We start from the raw sequence: 24,318 nt of genomic DNA on the forward strand, positions 1-24,318 counted from the left end.
GGATTGTCCCGCTCTGCTCTGCATTGAGGTGGGCTTGCCTTGAGTCCTGTGTGCAGTTTTGGTGTTACAATATAAGAAAGATATTAGGCTATCAGAGAATGTTCAAAGGAGGGCTCCAAAGATGGTGAAGGGCCTTGAGGGGAAGCCGTATGAGGAGCAGCCAAGATCACTCGGTATCTTCAGCCTGGAGAAGAGGAGACTGAGGGGAGACCTCATTGCAGTCTACAACTTCCTCATGAGGGGAAGGGAAGGGGCAAACACTGATCTCTTCACAGTGGTGACAGTGACAGAACCTGAGGGAATGGCCTGAAGCTGTGTCAGGGGAGGTTTAGGTTGGATATTAGAAAAAGGTTCTTCACTGAGAGGGTGGTTGGGCACTGAACAGGCTCCCTGGGGAAGTGGTCACAGCACCAACCTGACAAGAGTTCAAGAAGCATTTGGACAGTGTTCTCAGGCACATGGTGTGATTCTTCGGATGGTACTGTGTGGGGTCAGTGGTTAGACTTGATCCTTGCGGAATCTTCCAGATCAAGATATTGTATGATTCTCTGGTTCTATGACTCTAATATTTAATGTGGAAGCTCGTTCATCTGAGCAAGTTGTCATATTAAGAGAAAAATCATTCAGACATTTATGGATTTACGTGAACTTACACGGGTGAGTAAAAGCGTCAAAAGACTGCAATATTAAAACGAAGTTACTCCTCGGGGAATAGTTTTGCCAGCTAAATGGTGCCTCAGGGCTAGTTTATACAGATTACTTGTACTGTGCACTTTCAGGCTTGTTTGTAGGGATATGACAAAGTAAGTTCATGAGGAGATTTGGATACTGTGAGAGTATTTTATATTTTACAAAATTTGACCCCAAAATTTTTACTGTGGAAGAGAGAATATTTATCTCCATTCAGAATCTTTTCTTCCTGCATTCCAAAACTTCTGCAGAACTCTCATTTATCCATATGAAGAGAAATTTATCCAGTCTCACAAGTTATTCTTCACAGAGCAAATATAAGTTTCTCTCTGAGACATTCTCTTAGGCTGAAGTTGTGGGATAAAAAATAAACCTAGTTTGTATATATACACACACCCTTTAGTCTGGGTAGGGGCAGTCTGTTTTCCTGATTTCTGGGACAGACCTTCCATGAAAGGTTTTTGTTGTTTTCCTGAAGAAACCGAACTTTAATAGAAATGTCATATGATTTTTTCTTGCTTGATGTATTTACTAGTTATTAAACTAATCAAAAAGGGTGCTATTAATGGATTTCTTTTAGTACTTTCAGCAAAGCAAAAAATTAAAATGCAAATATGTATATCTCTATATATTGACCTGTGTTTTCACTGTTCCCAGATATCAGTTGTACTTACTGATGCTATAACCGTATCAGGACAAGATAATATGCTAACCGAACTTTTGGACTTGGCAGGTTATTTGCTCTTAGTTGTTTTCATTATTCCTAAAATGTTCCTCTAATTATACATATATATTAGTATATATAATCCAGAGACTAGAAGCTCAAGACAAAGTTAACCTGCCCCCGTATTCTGACCCTGACAGTATGATATGATCGGAGAAAATGTAGAAAATCACAACAAATATATTGTAATTCTTTCCTCAGGATCCTCCAGGACCTTTTTCTCGCTTCATTGACAAACAGATTAGGACTTCTTAAGATAGATTTTACATCTGTGTGTTTTTATATACCAGCCTTCACTGGTTCAGTCTTCCTTGAATATTTCTAGACATTTTCTGTATACTTTTTTGTGTCTCCAGCAACGAGTTGTACAATTTAAGCACAAATAAGGAAAAAAATATTCTTTAATTTGCGTGAAGATTAGTTGGGGGAAGAAAGATATTTTTCAAACAGTCTAATGAACAAAAAGTCTGTGATGACACCTTTAAGTGGTCAAGACAGAAATATTTCTTAGAAATGTCACATAACAAAACTACTACATTAATCAGAGAAAGAAAACACACCCTGAGGCAGAAGGACTTCTTCAGTGAAAATTTTATTCTATTTCATAAAATATTTAAAATACACTTGAAGAATAATGTTTAGGGCTAGTCACTAAAGAAAAATTAAATTACTACTTGAGCATATGTGGTTAATAATTTAGACTTGATATTCAGGATGAGGTAGAGTTAAAAGTTTGATGTTAACCACAAATGTTTAGAGTAGTGCTCATCTCTTTCTGTTTGTACTCACTTTTTAAGCTGTTATTGTTAGCAGGTAGTATTGTCAGCAAAGGAAAAGTAATTTTTTTTTTTTAATATAGATTTGAAACTGAATGTTTAAAATATCATTGTAGCAATTAAAAAAGGTCTTAGAACCACCTTACATTATTAATGGAGGCCTAAAAAATCACTGAGCTATTTCCAGGCTATCATGAAATAAACAAGTGTCTTCAAAAGTGTGTGGGTCAGATGTATGAAATATAATTTTACTTAAGATTAAATGGTGTTGCAAGACATTTGGGATATGAAAATAGCTTTCATAATGAAGTAATTTTTTTTTTCCATATGGAATGATGTCACCTATTTTAACTGTGTGTCCATAATTAATGTTAATGATCTGACATAGTTTCTGAATTTACCTGGCTTCAGCTACCATTTTACTTTTAAATATGTATTAATGATGAATGTTCAATCTTTCCATGCTAAATTAAAAATGCAGTGGTATAACAATTCTAGTTCATGTCTACTGGAGTCAGGGATATTTTAATATTAAAAATTAATCACATGTCAATAAAAAGTATTTAGAACTTATTAATATTTTTAGAACTTTTAGAACTTTTTAATATTGTGCCCAGCACCTTGAATTCACTATTCCAGAAATGCCTGGTATCTGTTTGCCAGTGATTTGTAGTTAGTTCAACTAATCTACAGAGACCCCTTAGTTCCTTTTGTTTTTCGTTTATCTTTCATCTTTCATAGTCAATTCAGTCTCTAAATATCACAAACCAGATTCTATCATTTTAAAACATTTTTTTTACTGTGCTTAGTAAAACATTATACCTTTTTCTGTAAGTATTTTTTTACAGAAAACTCTGACACCCCTCCATCCCTCAGAAACCTTACAATATATTATGAATTTTTTCCTTAAAAACTGGGCTCATAGATATTAGAAATGCCAGTTTGTGAAGGATTTAACATGTTCAAAATTTGTTGAAATCTTTTTTTTTTACAGACTTTTTTGTCATTTTGTTAACTGGAAGATATTAGTCAGATGTCTGTTTATTACTTTGTGCAGCAAGTTATAATCCAAAATAAAGCATGAACTGAAAATCTGCATCAGAATTAGCAATTAATGTTTTATCAATTTTTAAAAAATTAGATGGTTAAGTATAATCTGAATATTTGTCAACTATATTTTGTATGAAAAGCCTACATGAAGGACTTTTGATAAAACTAGAGATTTCTCTAGCAATTTTTTCCTTTAAAAAAAGTACAGAATCAGCTTTGAGTCCCATGTGCAATTGCATCAAAAGGCAAAGCTCTTATTTTAATATTAAAGATAATTGCTGTATCTCTTTGGCAACACAGTCTTTTCCTCTGTTTCCTAAGCAGAATTTTTCACTTTTCTGAATTCTTAAACTATCTCCTCACTCCTTGAGTCTGCTCATAATTTCCATTATTTTCTTAACTCCAAAACAGCTTCAACATTCATTAATTCAGTTTTCACTGCATTTCTCTCACACAGATTAGTAGTTTAGCAAAGACTGAAAGTATTTATTCTATCATTAACTCTTGATCAGGGTTTCTTGATGGATATCAGATTTAGGCTTCATGTATCCTAGACACAGTGAAAAAAACACACCAAAACCACCAAAGTGTACCTACCCTAGAGATATTCAAGCTGTGTATTGTCAGTCATTACCTTCCTCCCAGGGTAGGAGAAATAAAATTACTTTCCACCTCTAGTGAAAAAAAAAATAAAGCAAAAATCTTTTCTTTCATGGAAGCTATTGATTTATTGTAGTTGGATAATTGGTCCCAAGAGTCATGATCAGAAAATGAAACAATCCTTGTGTCTTATTAAGTGTATGAATCTAGCAAACTTTCAGTACAGTTATAAAAAATTACCTATCTTATATAAGCTACTTGCCCACTCTTTACCTCAATGACTGATTACAATTTAAAAAACCTAAAACAATCTTTATTCCTACTTTATTTGTCTTTAAAGAAAAAAGAAGGTAGACCCTGTCATATGCATTCAGTAACAAAAATTCTTTTAGTTTAATCAGAAACTCTAATTTGGATCTGGAAAACTTACAGAAAATACTTGCATGAAAGGTTTGAGTTTCCTTATGGGAAAGGAAATGGCAAATAATTGCATCTTGAGCATCTATTATTTATTAGACCATTATAAGCATGACAAACCCAAAAAGAGAGCCAGAACTGTCCTTTTGCATGTGAGTGCCTTAGCCAGAACTTCGTGAGTAATTTATAAGCATACACTAAACTTTCTTTTTTTGGTTAAAAGTATTACATCATTAAAAAGTTTCTGCACTGGAGAAAAAGAATTCCCCTTTCCTGATTTATTTCTGGTCTCAGGTACTCTTGGATACTTGATTGCTCAGTGGCTAGCTTTGCACATCTGTTTATCCAGAATGATTCCTTTTAATGAAATTTTGTTGTCCTGAGATGTGGGGGATTCATCATTAAAACCTATAAACACCTTCTTGATCTCAGGACGATATTCTAACTATTTATGTCCTATATAAAAAAAGATCCCTATCACTACAACCAAAATGCAGTCTGAAAAAATTTAAAGTTTCATGCAGAGGACAACTGGTTTCCCAGAAATTCTAGAACATAACAGACCTTATGTGAGAAAGAATTTAATATATTCTTAGACCATGGTTCTTCTAAGCATAGGTATTGAAGCCAGACACAGACAGTTGACTGAAGATCTAGGCAAGACTTCTGGAAACAGAACCAGGGGGTGTTTAGACTCCTAAGCCTGCATGTAGATTAACTTTACAGATCAATATTTGCTCACACAGCACAAAAAGAGGAAACCTAGAAGTAACTTTTAAAGAATTCCTTTGAGATTCAGCGACAACTAAAACCACCAGCAATCAAGCACCTTTGCATTTCTGTATGCTGGAGACTGTAAATTTTGTACTCACAGAAAATCAAGAATATTAATTGAGAAGATAAAGCACAAATTACCTGAAGCTCACTTTCTATTGCAATATCTCTTTTATAGACTCACACTGTGAAATGGCTTGTCAGATCATGACAATGTAATGAATTGGCTAAAATTTTCTGACTTGGTTTGACCAAATTTCCAATTTCAGACCTTACACAAAGTTTTCAAACATTGAACATTTATGTTATGAATTTTTACAAGGTAGTAAATTTAATGATTGAACTGGTTGAGCTATTCAAATTCAATCAAGACAAGGATGCTGAAGCCCTCTGTGACTTTGTTATGACAGAAACAAAACAACAATATAAATTTTATTTTTCTTTTTATATGAATTATAATACCACTTTAGAAGAAATTTTAAAACTGAGCTGTAGAAGAAATTACGCACGAGACTCTTGAAAAAAATCTACCATAGCAGAGTTCTGCTGGCTGGTACACACACCCTCTTTCCATGAAAACTTTTAAGTTAAGAATGTGGTAAATTTTCATAAGACACTTTCTGTGCAAAACCAAAAAAAATAAGAAAGATAGTTCCAATTGTAGTGTTTAAGCTCCCTTTCTACAGAAATGAGTTTTCTTGCTTTTTGTTATCTGCAATCTTTTGCAAAGTGCAATTTTATAACAGCAGTATCATCATCTAATAAAACTCAGGATTCTAATTTTTTTTATCAGTAAAAGTCTCATCTCTGTCATCCAATTAAATTGGAATGATTTACCAGGCCCATTTCTTGTCTAACACAGTAGAATGCATCCTATACACCTCTAGTTCCTTTTGTTATTTTCTCCTTTGGCTTATTGATAAAACAGCATCTCTTCTTTCTCCTTCTTCTTATTTACCAACTAACATATTATTACATATTTTTATCTAGGACTGTTTGCCAGATTTATTTCCATGATTGTTATTCAGTTTTTGGTCTTTTTGAGGACATGGATACTCTTTTGTTTAAAGTCAAGAAAGGGTTAGAAATAAATTTTATTTTAATTTTAGTACTACAACATCTTATATAAACTATATTTGTTAGTTTTCCCTTGTTGAAAAGAGGGAAATAAAGGGCTGTTTCTTTATAACTATCAGCTACAGTAAAATCAACCTTAAATGAAAGTCATTGAATTGATTAAAATATCAGAAGGTGATACACAGAGCCTTACACTTCTAAACTGCAGTTAATATGGTCCTAAAAGCATTTGAGTCTTGGTGCTTAAATTATATTGCTCTCAGTCACATATTTCATTACCATTGAAAATTTCAGATAAAAAGAAGTTCTTCTAATGACTAGTGATAAGCCCTTAAATCCAAGCTCTCCTAGTGATAATGGTGTAAGGTTATTATTTTATCCTTCTTTATGATTAACCTTTTTGTCTTTAAAGGTATGTCTACAGAGACTGGAGGACAGCTGTGATAACAAAATTGAGGGGAAGAGTATTTCGCTTTTGATTCTGCAATAGTTTGTGTGTAGTGTTCAAATGTGCAAGTTACAGTATCTGATATTCCACCCTTGCAGGAGACTCTACTGCTTCTCAAAGGTCTCTTTGATACCAGCAGTGAACCATTGTCACGGTTTAGCTCAATAGCAGCCATGAAATAGTGGGAACCATCTCACTGACTGTTAACATATGAATATCTCTAGAAGTAAGCAAGTTTATGTAATATCAGCTGTTAAACAATGAAGACCTAAACAATATTAAATAGAGACTAATAAATTTCACCTAACGCTAACTGAAAATGCTTTATCTTATGTTCTGTTAAAGAATTTTAATGATGACATCTAATTTCCACATTAGTTCATTGTTCTCTTTTCTGTTAGCAAATTATTCACACGAGCTGTGATAACAGTGCAAGATTAAACTGTTTTGAAAAGGAAATAAGCTGAAGTTGTGTCTGTCTAAAAATGTTTGTGCCTTCCTACTATATTGCCTGAAACTACATTGAAAGTAGGAATGATGCCAATAAAATGTGCAATCTTGACACAAATAGCCTACCAATTGCATCATATTTGTTAGCTTTCCATAGCTTCTAAAGTTTTTGTAAACTAAACAAAAAACCAAAATATTGTAACAGGCAGCACTGTTGTTGAAAGGACTGCATAATATATCCCCGCTTAGTGGGAGTTCATATTATTTTGCTGACAATCAGTAGTGAAGAGTAAAGCTTCATAACATCCACATCAATGTCTTATCATTTGTTCTCCCCACGTCTGATCATTAAAGACAACAGAAAAGCAGCAAGGGCGCAGTGGTGTGGTTTTGTAGCCGTTTTATTCAGCTTTCAGTCACAAATATCAAGAATCTCTGATCAAAAGCTTATTAACTTTCTTGGTCTGTGATTAAAGTGCTCTTTCATGTAGCCATATTCCCTTATGCCTGTCACTTCTGTTGTATTTGTATACTACAGAAAAATTATTAAAATTCATACCTAAGTGCCTTAACTTTCATAAGTCTGACCTGGAAAACTGCTGTGTAAGATCAAGCCTTCTCTTGCCAGCTTTGTCTTGTTGCTTTAGCAATGGATATTTTCTTCCTTTCTCATCTGACTTTGCTGTCATTATTATTCCTCCTGAGAAAGCCCTCTATAAAAATCATTCAAAGAGTAGGTCAGAACTTTGGTGTCTGTCAGAATCTTTTCTTCAGGCTCTTCCCATTCTCATTGTCCTACAATGATGGTATTTTCTGGAAGAAAGCTTTGTTCCTCTCATCACAGTTGAAGTCAATTGGTCTTACTGTTTGCTAACAGTTTTCTCTAGCAAACTGACTGGTTTTAGTATATACACAAAAATCCTGCTGCAGGTCTTTTTTATTTTTTTAAACCACTCAAATTTCATGCGTGTTAGAGAGAAATGTAGAGGCCAAAACTTTTCAACAAATGATGGCTTGCAGTGCAGAAATCATTTATATCCTGCTAAACATAAGTGGCCAAGAATGTCAAGATCCTATTCCTATAAAAGTGAATTGTACTTGCCTTGAACCTCTGAGAAGTGTGATGTACATTTTCAAGTAAATTTTTAAGCATACCAAGACACATTTTATTGGCATTTACAACTATTATAAATTTGATAAGTGAAGTTTTATGAAGCCAACAGCATTCATTGCATACATAAATGTGACAGTTTTAAGTTTCCATGTACTTCCCTCCTTGTGTTTTATGTTTTATTTTTTATCATATTCTTTATACTTGTTTTCACAGGAACACTTTTTGTTGCATAAAAACATGAAGTCATTCTGTTCTGTGTATATTCTGCTGCTGATAATGTTTGTTTCCTTACACTATGTCAGACTTGACGAAACCAACCTCAAAGTGCAAGGTATGATAAAAAATCAGGAAAGGATCAGAAAATAAATTCTTGACAAACTGTAACCCTAAATACTGGGTTTATTTTCTTCCAAAAGTCTCTGAAAAACAGTAGTATCAGAAGAGAAAATGTGGTCTGAGAGGGAATAAAATGAACTTCTTCTGTTACACATACAGAATACACATACACATAAGGGCACAGTGGACTTTACCCAATCCAGCTTCAGCCATCTAAAGCATAAATTTTAAATTATAAGATGTATCAAGCTGATTTGACACAGGAAGTTCTAGAAGATTTAACTTTCCATACAATTACATTAGTAACCCTTTGGAAGCGCAGATCTATATTGACTAGGAAGAAAACCTGAACAAGCTGCCTTGTACTCTAAAAGTCTTCTCTTAGCTGTAGTAATAGTAAATACTTAAATGTGGAGAGCGCATAAGTAGTATAGCTGCACTCAAATCTATGGAGCTATCTGATTTTACAGCAGCTGTAGAACAACCTTCTTCCTCCTACCTTTTTTACCTCTTCAGGCTTGTTATAATGGCAAACTGAAGTAAAGTACACTCTAAATTACAAACTGTAGTTGATAAGAAAGAATGCAAAGATCTGTTGGGAGCTATGACTAAAGAATATGTAAATATAAAAAATTGAAAAACTTAGAACTATTTAGTAACAAGTCTTCTTCATATGCAAAACTTGCAAATTGCTTGCAGGTATCACAGTGAAAATTTTTCCTCATATTTCAAGTGAATAAAATAGACTGAAGGAAATAGAGAACAATTGAACCATAGCCTTTGGTTTCTTTGGACCTCCATCCAATTGCCTCCTTCTTCCCAGTTTGACTTCTGTGCAGGTTATCTGAAGTTATTTTCCAGAGCATAAAGATGTGGTATTTGAGATGCTAAAATTTTACTGGTAATTTTCAGAAGTAAAGTGTAATTTTTTAGTTGCTTTTGTACTGGTTCTGACCAGGAAGGAGTTAACTTTCTTTATTGCAGACCATATGGTGCTGTGTTTTGGATCTTTGGAATGTTGCTAACACATCAGTGTTTTGGTCATTGATAAAGAATTCTTGTAGTGTCAAAGTTTTCACTTTCCCTCTCTGCAACTCTGTTTCCCAACTGAGCAGACCGAGGGTGTGTTTTCATTTCAGCCAGAACAGAGATGATTTTCTCACAGTTACCATGAGGGGGGCAGAGGCTGAAGGCATGTGGGCATGTATAGGGTGTTATTCTCTACCATGTCCCTTTCTTACCAGAAGAGGTGGGAGGAAGGGATGGGGCTGCTTGGACCTTAATTACCAGCTGGATTTAAACCACAACACTATGAGCAAGAAGCTGGGAGAGGACACAGATGGGACAGTTGACACAAATGGGACAAAGCAACAGTCCATATCACAAGGTGTGATATTCAGAAAAAAAAACTGTATATAAAGGAAGGTTGTTGTCTTCCAAAGGGGAAATTACTTAGAGTCTTTCTGGGCATCACTTTTGTTGTGGGAGGTGCTGAGTGATTTTTAGGTTTTTTTTTTCCATTGCTTGTTTTTCTTTTGTGGGTTTTTTTTCCACTTTCCTCCACTTAGTAATCTGTATTTATCTGTACACTTTTCTGCTTTTGCTCTTTCTATTCTCTCCACCACCCTGCTGATGGTGAAGAGAGTGAGGAAGAAGTTGTGTAGGTGCTCTGTTGCTGACTGTGGTCAACTCACCCACTTCCAAAATCAGTTTGTTCATTCAGTGGTTTATAGCTTAATTGAATCTCTACTCTTTAGGAACTGAGTTCAAAGACAGTCATCACTACTCAAAGAACGCACTGAAAATTGGTTCATCAAAATATCTGCAATTTTAAAAAAGAAAATACACAGAAGTGAGAGAAGATATAAAAACACTTATTTATGATTTAGTCTGTCTAAAGTTTTGAGTCTGGAAACAGAATTTGGATAATTTAACTCAACTTTTTTTTTTTCTTTGTAAGGAAAAAAAAAGATAAAATCAAGATATAAAGTCACTTTAAAACAGAGCAATTCTGTAATACTCCCAGTATTTCTTAAGGGTTCTGTCTTTCTCCATGAAGAAACAACTTTGTTGATAAACTCTACTTGTTTGTGTCTCAAAAATCCAGTGTCTGAATCCAAGCCAGAAATCTCCAGAGGTTCCTTTCATCAAACTAATTCTGTGATTCTATTATATAATTAAAACAGAAGATACAGGTCAATTTTTAGCATAAAAAAACTTTAAATTTATCACAATATTATAACATACTTTAATGACATTTATTCAAAGTTCTGTCTTTGAAATAGATTTACTGAGACAACTTGCAGCTTTGGAATTAGGATAATCGGATTCTCCAACTACGACTAAACTAGCTGAGAAGAGAAATTATAAAAGTGGCAGATTTAAGGTGTTAAAGATTTTCTTAAGTGACTGTAAGTTTTTAAAATATTTGGGGGCAACCTTAAGAAGCATGACTTGATGCAGGTTAAAGGATTAATAGTTATTTAGTGTCATGTGGTTATTATAAGCACATATATATTACTTAGATCCTGACTCTGATTCCATAATGTGCTTAATATGCTGGCTTCTCCTGCTGAAGTCATATATATTTTTTCAGTGTTGAGGTCAAATTAAAATAAAGGACCTCAGGACATAAACATGAAAAATTCCTGAAGTTAGCTGATCACATTTAGAATTAACAAAGTGATACAACTTCTAAATTAATCTATTAAATGTAAAGCATCTGCTTGTGTTAGGCTGAGCCATCCAGTAATAGATTTGCTTCCATTCATCTTTGTCAAAGTGAGCTACTTTTGCATGCAGACCCTAGACAGCTACTCCCATTTTTCCAGCTGTGCTAACATTTAGTGATTTAACCAGGATCGAGGTAACTCTTTACCTGAAGCCTTTTGTTTTCTCCTCAGGATTCAGATTTTTTCCAAAGTTATTTTTAATTCAAACAGCTGTTTAGTCACAAAAAGGGCAGTGTCAAGCCCAGAATAACAAGCTGTTCATAGAGGCAGAAGCTCAGCCATAGCGCCAGGCTAACTTGCCTTCAAGGCTTTCTGGTTGGTGTTGACAAGCATCTGGCTAGTGACAGGCTGGTCTGTAACACTGCATGAGCTTGCTTGTTTCTGTTTGCAAATTACCATGTAAACATGGGTAAAGTAAAACAGAGCAAATTGTTTCTGCATCTTGTCAGTCAGATTTAGTCTCTTTGTGGATTCACTGTGCTGATAAATAAACTGAACCTTACAAAATTCTCACAAAGCAAATAAATGCTCAGTCCTACAACACTTTCCCTCATCTCCTTCAAAATGGCAACACCCTCAGATAGCAGAATTCCAAACCCACAAAAGCAATTACTGGCTTTTGTAATTGCTAGAACTTCAATCATAATGTTAGCAGCAAATGAATATAAAATAAATTCTATTTCCTTTTAGATAGATACAAAGATATGTGGGAATGGATTCAAACTAAAAGAGAATGGGTTTACATTAGATATTAGGGGGAAAAAATCTTTTCTGTGAGGGTGGTGAAGCACTGGAACAGGTTGCTTGAGAAGTTCTGGATGTCCCGTCCCTGGAGGTGCTCAAGGCCAGGCTGGATGGAGCTGTCAGCAATCTGATTTAGCAAAAGGTGTCCCTGCCCATGGCAAGAGAGTTGGAATGAGGTGATGTTTAAGTTCCCTTCCAACCCAAAATATTCTATGACTTTATGAAAGTAAGACAAAACCTGCCTGTTTGCAATCTCAGCTTTTCTGCAATATGTGGAAATGTTAAGCCCCATAAGTCACTCGTGCTTCTGGTCCTGATTCAGTAAAGTTCCTAAACATACAAATGTTGTGCTTTACACAAATTAGATATCTGTGTATTTTTTAATATTATCTATGTGCTTTATAGAGCAGAAGTGCAGCTAACAGTTGAACAGAAAAGAGTGTTCATGAGCAGCTTGTCAGATGATGTGGAGCTCACAGTATACATGTGGAAAAGGTATCCTTTCCTATCCTTATCCTATCCTACCCCTTCCTGAAAATTGATGTAGCTTGCATTGTTTCCTATAAGAGACTGAATTCCTTTGAATTGTTTCTGAAATTTACTCTTTGCTAATTGTTCTTCATCTAAATACCCTACTTTAGGTACCAGCTAGTACAATTAGTTGCTTACCACAGCTAGAAAAGACATATATTTTGCCTCAAGCAGATCATATAGAAGAAAAGCTTAAACAAACTTCACTTCTTAAGAGAAAATTACTTTTATAACTCCTGTTGCAGATAAAGCAAATCATGACAAAAGACAATAGAAATGTTAGAATAGGAGAAGCAGATAACTTTTAGCATGAGTCTTGACATCTATCACAGTATTAAAATATATTTTCATGCAATTGGTTCAAACTTCTGTTTTAGGAAGATATTCATCAAAACACCTTTCAATAGTAAATATAGGTATTTTTTGGTGTTGTAGGCTTCAGGTATAGCTGACAGCCAAGTCATGAGCCAATAAAGCTCTTGAATTCCTACATATTCATGAAACTGCATAAATACTTGAAAACTGTACACTGAAGCTAATAAACAGTAAATGAAAACCAACATTATGTATCTGTGAACTTCACATAGTAGTTACTGCAAAATAAATAATAAATATATAAAATCTTGACAAATAATAAGGCTCCTCTGAGAAGAGAGAGGTAAGAAACATAACTTATACAAATGGCTCTTTTCTCTCCCTGTTATATAAAGAAGGTGGGCAACTAGATTGTATTTTCCAGTTCTTTGGAAAAGTTGTATTTGGGATTATCACAAAGATCATGATAAAAACATTTGCCGGACACTTTTCCGAAACTCGGGGAGAAAGTAGTATAGCACTTAGTTACACTTTGTCTTTCTCTCTGTATGTCATTTTTTCATAGAACATTAGTTTTCCTATCTTGGTGTTTATTTAGACAACCCACCTGGCAATGCAGGAATTTATGCTTTTAGCTGAATGTCACACTAACAGTACACTAAACAGGCTTTAGTGTTTTATGCTTTGCCATTTTTTCACACACTCTAATTCTAATATTCCAAATTTTGCCATGTTCTGTTCCATAATTCTTAGTCTTCATGTATGCATGTGTGTCGATGAGAAACAAGCACCTTGCCTCAGTAACTGAACTTTTCATTCTGCTTTTCATTCTGGCAACGTTGGGGGTGCATGAAACCTTGAGCTTACATGAGGACTTTATCTAGAATTGTCTATCATCCTCAAAAGAAGATGAAAGTAAATTTTACCTAGATTAATTCTTTTTAAATCTGCCATAGATTGTAACGCTACTTTATTTTTTTTTCTCCCCAATGTTCACTAGTTCTTTCCTATCATTAGCATAGTAAGGTGATAATACTTTTGGGCTGATTAGAGCTCACTATTTGTACTCCTGTATGCAGCTGGTTTCATTTTGATATTCAAAGCAACAAATTATGTTAATTTCTTCTGTAACTTATCCTACGCAAATTCATTTTACTGTTCCATGTTGTGAACAGCAGGAGTGTGATCCCTCAGCTAGCAGAGGCCAGGAAACAATAGTGTTATTTGAGTGCAAATGGTAATTCCTTTTTCTCCGTTTTGTTTCATTTCATTTCATTTGGTTTGGATTTGTGGCAAAAGGCAAACAACATTCTATTTTATTTACCAAGAAACCAGCTGATATATTGAAATAATAAATTTTTAAAATATTTAGTGTCCTTTGTTAGATATAAACAAAACAGGACACTGACACTAAGGATGTTTTTGGTACTTATATTTCATCCCCATCAGAACTGGGCATATTGTACCCATGAAAACACCCAATGAATTTAACTACAATCATGACATTAGAATTAGCACTACATGAATTCATAATGTCAGGATATTCTTGTTGCGTCTCTATTTCATTTTGTGTCCCATCATTATCAATATATTTGATAGTCACTGTGTTCATAGTGATCATTACTAATTCGTTCAGAACTGTCATGAAAATTTGCACCAAAATCTCACCATAATTCCTATTTCTGAAAACATTTGAGGCCTATCCTTACATTATGCTGTCTGATGTTATAGATGAATTGGAGTGAAACAGTTTAGCTACAAAGTGTCACTTCTGCTGTGATCTCTCAAAATATGTTATCACAGACACCAAAAAATTCAAACTATAACCATGAAAAAATAGAAGTGTGATTTTTCTGCAGTCTCACAGAATTTTCATACTTTAACACTCAGAAGGATAATTTTTTATCCTTTAATTGCAATAATGTAATTATTTTGTGATTTTATAGGAGACAAAGAGAGACCAGTGTATTTACAACAACACTGTCAATGATAATTTTCAAGTGTGTTTGTATTACACTTATGTAAAAATAAGATGAAATTGGTAAATTGAAAATGTATGGAGTTGCGGTGAAGATTTTTTTACATTTCCTAATTCCTATTGTTGGCAGGAATGATCATATTATTCACTGCAACCTTGGATTTGGATTTAATTAATATTTTATTCAGTAGGATCTTATTTTGCAAATAGCTACACTGGCTACACTGTTAAGAATATTTGCCCTTAAACAGATCCAAAATAACATCACGGAATGTGAAACCACATTTCAGATTAAAAAATTCAGCCTTTATGGGTTGTGGTTTTTCCCCAGCTGGCAGGTAAGCACCACACAGCTTCTCGCTCACTGCCCCTGGTGGGATGGGAAAGAGAATTGGAAGGGTAAAGTGAGAAAACCCATGGGTTGGGATAAAGACAGCTTAATCGGTAAAACAAAAGCTGCATGCAAAAGCAAAGCAAAACAAGGAATTAATTCATCGCTTCCTATGTTCAGCCATCCCCAGGAGAGCTCCATGATGTGTAATGATTACTTGGGAAGACAGATGCCATCACTCTGAACATTCCCCCCTTTCTTCTTCACCTTATTTTATAGACAGTATGACACCATACAGTATGGGATGCCCCTTCGGTCGGCTGGGGCCAGCTGTGCTGGTTGTGTCCCCTTCCCAACTTTTGTTGAGCACCACCTGCTCTCTGGTGAGGTGCTGTGAGAGGCAAAAAAGACCTCGACTCTTTAGAAGCACTGCTCAGCAGTAATGAGCGTGTCTCTGTATTAGCAACTCTGTTTCCAGCACAAATCCAAAACACAGCCCCGTTGCAGGTCCTATGAAGAAAAGTAACTCTTTTCCAGCTGCAAACAGCACAGTAAGTAATTTAATTGCTGAGCTGTACAATAATGTTTCTTTTTTATGGTCATTCATGGGCCAAGTAGGCTTAATTATTTTGCATTGGTTCACGATATGTGGGCTATGCTATCATTGGAAATAACTTGCACATTAGTGAAAGTACATGTTTGAATCTGTTGAGAGATAAAAGATACTTGAACATGTGAATTACACATCTTGGGCAAGGTTCCTGAGTGTGCAGGTATGAATAAAAGTGAGCTTAACACTTCTAAGTATGTAAAAACTTCAGCAGTTATTCTGGAAATTTTTTAGTTTCCAGTACCATGTTTTTTTCTAGCCCAAGGCATCTCAAAGGACACCAGCTATTAAATGAAGACAACTGAATTTTACTCTTAAAGTGGTGTTAATTTGCACAGAGACAGATATCTAATGTAATTTCAATTTCTGTAAGAGATTCCTTCTGGCCTCGAGAAGTAGCAGAAGATGCCAATGGGTCATCTCATATACTCTGTGCCATTCCCATAGCCCGGTGTGCTTGTCTCAGACACTCTGGGGCATCTGCCTGTGTTTAAGTAACTTTGTAGAGCTCTAGATTTCCACTGACAAAAATGAAGTTATGAAGGTGAATTTGAACAACTTGCTGTCATTAAACGCTCACAATATATGCTCCTGTATTTAGATACCTACAACCTGGAGCTGAACTGTGCCATTAAGTCTGCATCTAAAATTACTCCATTCTGGTTTTTTCGTTGATTTGAGCTGTCTTTTGTAAAATACAATGTAACACTACTTCTGAGTCTAGGAATGAATAATTTAGATCCTATTCAGTGGCACCCAGCTGTTCTAAAAGCAGCTCTTTATGATTTTGGACTCCCTTTTGGCAAGCTAGGTGAGTAAGTATGTGAAATAATCATGTTGGGTAAAACCTCTAATATTGGTACTTCTTAAACAAACTCCAGTGATCCAAAGCCACCATGTGTTAATCTGTGTCACTGTAACAGAAGACAGGTACCTGACATCATGGTTGTGTGACAACTCATGGTTCCAAAATGGTCTCCAAACCTTTTGTAAGTACCACTTTACATCAAATCCGAAAGCAATCAGCTGTGAGACCATGTATGTATATTTGCATTTTTTAAGGAGAAAAGGGAAGAGGGTACAGATCTCCTGATTCCAAAATTAATCACTGGACATGTTGTAACCTTTGGAATCTCTTTGATTTAGAGTATTGACTGGTCCTTTCTTTGTCACATGAGGACCAGTTCGAGTAAGCAAGCCAGAACTTGCTATCCCAGCTGGCTTTCATCTCACAAAATCCATTCTCAGAGGAGTTACTGGTATGGTATTTTTTAATTTCATTTATCATTCTCAGTTAATGTAATTTAATTTTTCTCTTCCCCATTGGCATCACTGTCTGTGTATGAGTGTATATGCTCCACAGCTTCTTTGAAGAAGAAATTGTCTTTCAGCTCCTTAGTCTTGATATGATATCACATTCCTTTTCTTTGAAGAGTCTAGGAGCATACGTATACTAAGGCAAGCTTAATATATACTTAAGGCTAAGCTGCTAATTTTTTTCTTGCCTACATACTTCTCCAAAACATTGTGCATATATTTCAGGCATTTCTAATTTATTAGAATTGCTCTATGATTTATGGTACCAGTCTGAACTTGTCCTTTAATTTGTTACAGGAGGGCAGATGTGAAGAGTAAATGATTTCTTACAATGTATTAGATGCAGTTTTTGCCTTCAGTGATGGAGTCCTTTGTCCATAGAACCTAGTTTAAAACAGCTGCAGTATTCTTCAAAAAAAAAAGTTATTAGGAATACAAGTAATTTCTCTGTTAGAACACCAGAAAGTAGCTTTGGAAACAAATATCTAATTCTTTCTTGCATCACACATTAATCAAAACTCATTTTAATGATCTCTAGTTACGAAAATGAAATGCTGCAACCTTGATATTTAATTCATTTGACACTTTGAGATCCTTACTTTAAAAAATTACCTAGAAGTCTGTTATTTAATATTCTTTATTTCTTTATATTTAATATTTCTTTATAGTAGGAATGAAAACATTCTTTCTTCCCTTCTCTTCAGGAAATTTTTGTGTGTTTTTGAAATTTTTCAGTTGGATTATCATGCCTTCTCCACAATTCCTTTCTATTAAAGTCACCTTTTTCTTTCAATTTACTTAGCATACAAGTTTTTTCCATGCTAACTCTTATTAATAACAAGACCAGGTCTAATTTCAGTTCCAAATGTCTAGATTTTCCTTGTCATTTTTTGGAAGCAGTTCTTTTTTCCTTGATAACCCTTTAATATTTGCTCTAAGAGTAATGTTTTTAGTATTTTCAATCAATATTGCTGTTTTTATCACATGTATTTATTATATATGTATAGGACACATAATAAATATATAGAGAAATACATGATTGAAGAGTCAGTATGTATCTAGTTATGATTACTGAAAATATGCTTTGGCATTTTTTCCTAACATATCTTTTGTATAGTTCAAGGCAAAGGTCCCTACCGGTGTCATTTTAGATATCTAAATATCATGATATCTAAAGAAAACATGTCCAATGTTTTAAATAAATAATTTAAATATATGTTTTCCTTCTAAATACTTTAAACTATATTAATTCTGAATTGTAGTAGGAAGATGATTTATAACCAAAATATGTTTTATGAATATAATTCAGTACTGAAAGCATATTTCTTCTTTCTTATTGAATACTGTAAAATTTCCAACCTGAGAAGGAACATATGATCACATTAAAAAATAACAAAAACCAAATTCAACCAAACAACAAAAAAAATTCGCCAGAAATACTCCAAATTCCTTTATTTTGAAACATCCTTCCTGACACAAACAGTGATGTCAGTGTTGCATGTGAACACAATGGTTAAATGACTGAAATCAAGACATTTTAGTCACACATACTCATTTCTTATGGGTTAAAAAGAGTTAAAAAATTAAAAAGAAATTTTTTCCTAATCTTATTTATTGTGAATCAGGCCTTTAACTGAGATAAAAGAGTAGGATATGTGCCATGAAATCAAAACAGCATAGTTAGAAACAAAAAAGCCAAAACAACCTGTCAACCTTTTTCACATTAAGGCATAGGTGGTGGCATTCATTCTTATTTACAATTAGTTGCCAAAAGAAACCAGTGACCCACATGAACATCATTGTACTATGGAAAACATTTTTGTTAAAGTAAGGAGCTTAATCTGGCATCCTAGATTTTTTTGATTTAATGGGTTTCCAGAAAATAGGCCAGGCACTATTTTGTTATCACCTATTAGAGAAAATTAGCAAAGTTCTGATGAAGTTTAGCCTTCAATGAATTATGTAACATAACTCCTTCAGGGAAACAAATGCAGAGCTACCTGCTTGCTTCAAGCGTGAATATTTTTTTCAATATTCTAGGCTAGGTACATAAGCAAAGAAATCCTAAAAAAATAACTATTCACCTCAGAAACATGGATCTCTTGTAGAATCTCGAAGAGACAGCATTTGTAAAATCTGGCAGATGGAACTTAATTTTAAATAAGCAATAAAACTTAAATTAAATTTTCTTCTTTCTCTGCACTTTATAACTTACAACACTTATTTTCTTATATGTTTATGTTGTGAGATGATTTTTTGTAGTGCTGCAGACGTTAATCATGCATTTGATGTAACAGTCTATTGTTACAAAGTAGAAACTGCAAATCACAACAAAACCATTGATGTAAAGACTGGGTCAAGTGGCAACTATAAATCATCTTCAAAAACATTTTTATCACTTTTGTTCTTCAGTTTTCATTAAGTCTATTGGAATTTTAAGTACAATCTTTTACAAGTGAATCTTTTTTTTTTTTTTTTTTGCCAGGCTTTTACTTTTGAAAGTGATCAGACTTCCTGGAAATGTTAAATTGTACTATAGCTGAATTGACTGGTTCTTGAAGATGAATGGAAATCATAGACTTTATGCACTGATTAGATTTTCTTTTGCTTAAATATGGAACATGACTGAGAATTTTAATTTGCTCCATTTCTTTATTTTATTATTAGATAAGAATGTAAATCTTTTGAGTTCTCCATGGTAAGACCTAAAAGGTCTTTTTCATGAACACATTGTTTATCACAGAATCACAGATTCAGAGAAGGCTTTGGGTTGGAAGATACTTCAAAGATCATCCAGTTCCAGTGCCTCTGCCATGGGTGGGGAGACTTACACTAGATCAAGTTACACAAAGCCCCATCCAGCCTGGTCTTGAACAGGGGTGGGGCATTCACAACTTCTCTGGGCAACCTCGTCCGGTGCCTCACCACCCTCACAGTAATGATTTTCTTCCTCATATCTGATCTAAACTTACCCTTTCTCAGTTTAAGGCCATTCCCCCTTGTTTTTTCACTACATGCTCTTGTAAAAAGTCCCGCTCCATCCTTCTTTTAAATCTCTTTTAGGTACTGGAAAGTGGCTTCTCCTCTCCAGCCTGAACAATCCCAGATCTCTCAAACTTTTTCCATAGGTGCTTCAAACCTGTGATCAAATTTGTGGCCCTCTTCTGGGCTCATTACAACAGGTCAATACCTTGTTTGTGTTGGGGGCTCCGGAGCTGTATGCAGCACCCCATAATGTAATTTCTATTTTGGAGTTTAAGCAATATCTTGTAGTACAAGACATTTAGTATATGGTGGTTCTCACTATGAACCAATCACATATGAAGGGAATACCCATAGTATAACTACGGCAATTGAATAATTGTTCTGAACATAACTGGATTTTCAGTCAGTGCATTGCTTTCAGCTGGGAGAAGAACTGAAAAGTGCAGTGATAGTGCTACATCACTTGTAAGACTAAACAAAAAAGAAGTGCGATGAAAGGGGACTTAGTGCCTGTTTGATGTTTTTTCTTGACTTCATGAAAATTAGAGACAAAACCAAAAGAAAATCCCCTTTTGAATATTTTGTATAGTATATTTAAATTAATTGGAAGAAAATCTCTAACATGATTAGTACAGACAGAGAATGGTGATTTTGAACACACGGATCACATCTTTTTCCCAATGTACTAGTTTCTCAGACTTGCTCTAGATGAAGATATTAAAAACTCTGATTCATTAAATATTAATATTGTAATGTTTTTTGTTATTTTTGGATTGTTGTAAGATTATTTCATGAGAAACACTTGTTCAGCCTATACACATATTTTCCTTATTCATTCATTGTAGAGAGTGGGATGACTAAAAACAAATGTGTAAGGAATAAAAAAAAGGAAACAAAAATCTTACTATGTAATTTGTTGAGAAAAAAGGAAAAAAAAAAAATAGAAGCTATATCATTAAAAACTTGCCTGCAGTTTTTAACTTTCCAATAATGTACAGGGAACATTCTCAATTATACACATATTATTTTATCTAGCAATATCACTAAGATATTTGTGATGAAAAAATTCTATGCTGTTCCAGAAATCATGATTGAAACACTGAAATTCAGGAATCGTAACTGTTTATGAAACTGGAAAAATTTTAAAAGAGAAAAATGTCTTTTTGCTATTTCCTACTCTGAGAAATTAAGTCATAGTTATATACATGTTGAAGAAGACTTGAAAAACTCTTCATGGTAACTTCCTGCATTTTCAAGACACATTTCAGTTTTCAGTTACTTTGAAAATATTTGGATGGTTAGGATAAATGTCTAGTTCTTAGTTGTTAAAAATTATAATTCATTATTTTTCTCTGATGGTAATATGCTACTAGCTTGCCATAGCTATATAAAAATTTTGAGAGCCAAGCACTCAAAATGGGAAAGTAAACTACTTTGTTCCTGTATAGATATATATTATTAATGTATGTTTTGTCAAGTATTTGTCAAGTTTTTCTTTGTTAATAGCTAACATATTTTCTTAACATATCTGTTAAACAGTTATTGCAAACCAAAAACTCAGTAAATTCTTCATTTATTTAGAGACGGATGAGTGTCATCAAAGAGATGAGGTGCTCTAGAATTTAATAAATCTCACCCTTTCTATAATTTTTTAGGGACCTATAGAATATTCTAAAAGAAACAGGTCCTTCCCTATATTCCAAAGGAGAGAAAATAATACCTAGATAAATGACATAATTTGCTATTACTGTCAGAGACTTTGCAGAAAATTGAATAAGTGAAATAATGCATAATTACAGATCAAAAGCTATATGACATCCAAGGTCTCTAACTGCCTCAGACAATTCCATTTCATTTTCAGGTTCCAAGCCAGTTTTTTGTATATGTGATTTTAGATGAATAGCAGTATCCCTGTAGTTAGGTTTTTCTTGGATGCTACTTTAAAGCTCTCTCATTTTAAAATACGACAGGAAAGATCATCATCAAAGATTAGATATCAAATTTCTCTTAATGGTTACACAAAATACAGTCTTTCTCCAGTTCTATTTAAATCAATCAATAATAGATCGTGTATCAGTAATTATAAAGATATGTATTTTTTTTGTTGTTGTTTTCCTGGATGGAAATTAAATATTTGGCCCAAAAGCCAATGTTGCTTTCTAGCCTTCTTCATTATTTTCAAATGGCTTTTACTCACATTTTACTCGTTTTACTACCATTAAAGTATTCTGAAATCCTGATTTAAAGAGTTGACTTGCAGCACCCTTTATGTCAGGTACTGAATGTGGGTTTCCATGGAACCAGAAATGGAAGATTCATAAACTCAAATGAACAGACAAAGGTCTGGATTCAGTTCAAATCACACCCTATTACAGAAAAATTGGCTGCTGCTCCCATCGTGCTGTATCCATTGACATCAGTGCTCAGTACCATCTGTGTGTCTAAAGTGGAGTCGTGGTCAGTCTCTCAAAGGAATACAAGTGCTTTTTTGTCTTCAAAATGGCACATCTGGGAATGCTTGGACACCCAGAGTATGGTGCTTTGTAAGACTTAAAGGTCAAATTGGAGTTAACTAGAAAATGTAACCAACTTTTACTGTAGGCAGTGCTTGAATTGCTGCTTGAGATTGAGGTGAATTTTGGGTTGATTAGCAACCATTTCAGCACACAAGACTCGGCTAATTGTTAGCACTTCACTTTCAAATCCAAGACTCTAACACACTAATCTGGTCCTTGAGGCCTTCTGCTCTGCACTGGTGAGGTCACACCTGGACTCGAATTATTAAGTGAAGGCTGAGGGTGTTGGTACTGTTTAAGCTAGAGAAGAGAAGGTTTGGAGGAGGAAGATCTCATCGATGTATATAAATACCTGAATTATCTTTATTAAGGGTCCGGACGGTGACTCTCAGCAAGTTTGCAGATGATACTAAACTGTGATGAGTGGCTGAATATGATTTCTGAAAAAGATGAATCAGAAGTTTATGGCATATTTGCTTTCACATATCTTCAGGAACTTTGTTGGTAAGATCCATGCCTCGATAGTCACAGGGACCATATGTGATACAGGAATCGCAGCAACAGCTACTCTTCACTGAGAATAAGTTCACATGGCTTAGACAATGCTGTTGATGAAGGATTTATCTGTTAAGGAGTAACCTTTATTGCAAAGCTGGTATTGTGCCAACACTAATCAGCTTAAACAACATGTTTGTCCAAGATGAAATTGAAAAGTATCTCAGAAATAGAAAATAAACAGTTCAGAGTAGAAAACAAGAGTCATTAATAGCACAGCAGTTCACATATTAATGACTGGTTATTTGCAAAGCTGGAATGGGAAATCACTTTCAAAGAAATAAAACTCCTGATAGAGCTGTAAACTCCAGTTTTATGTTTAATAAAGACCTATAATCAAGGTAAAATAAGTTATGATGCGAGACATTCAGAACACAGGAAACTCCCCAAACCATATTTGTTCAGCCCTAGCCACTAGTGTCTAACAGAACATTAAAAATTTGAAAGCAAAAACTATTGAAATACCAGGAATGATACCTACAGCTGAGCATATGCTAGGATGCATTTATAATTATTTAACTTGTAATCTTTTGTTTCACACTGTTAGCTAATTGCTGACCTTCCCTCTGGTTAAATTACCCTTTTTACTTTTTCATTAAGACTGTCTAGCTGTCTAGACAACAAGATGCATCTAGATGAAACTAATATAGAAAACCATTGACTCCCAGCTATGGTCAAAGTCAAGTCCTGTTTTTGAGGAATATTAAATGACACACTTCAGGATGAATTTAGAAAAACTCAGGTCTGGAATCTATTTCTTGCCAAGATGAAAAAATGGTGAACACACATCTCCTTTTTGTAAGGAAAATCTCTGAGGGAACCAATTTGTCAGCCTTTTTTGGAGTAGCATAATTTCTTTAATGAATCATGGAGTAGCATAACTTGATTAAATATTTTTTGAGCAAAGAATTCAAATTGATGAAACCAATTTTCTAATGAAAAAAGCTAACTATAATTCCCCAAAAACAGAGTCAGACAAAAAAGTGGGTTTTTTTTGCTTTTGTTCCTCATGTCATCCATGCTTTCAACACATATCTAATAGCAAAAGATAATTAAAAAAGGGTTTTCAAATACTGAGATGATCAGAGCTCAGGATGTGATACTCAAAACTATTTTTGACATTAGAACTTCAAAATCATTATGAAAAGTCCTGAAAATAACTTTCTTAGTTTAACATAGTAGACAAAAATAGAAAAAAAAATAGAATTAGCCCAATCTACTCGCCTTCTGTACCTCAGCATTGAGCTA

Source organism: Coloeus monedula (assembly GCF_965178545.1).
Source record: "Coloeus monedula genome assembly, chromosome: 3".
Classification (NCBI taxonomy): domain Eukaryota; kingdom Metazoa; phylum Chordata; class Aves; order Passeriformes; family Corvidae; genus Coloeus; species Coloeus monedula.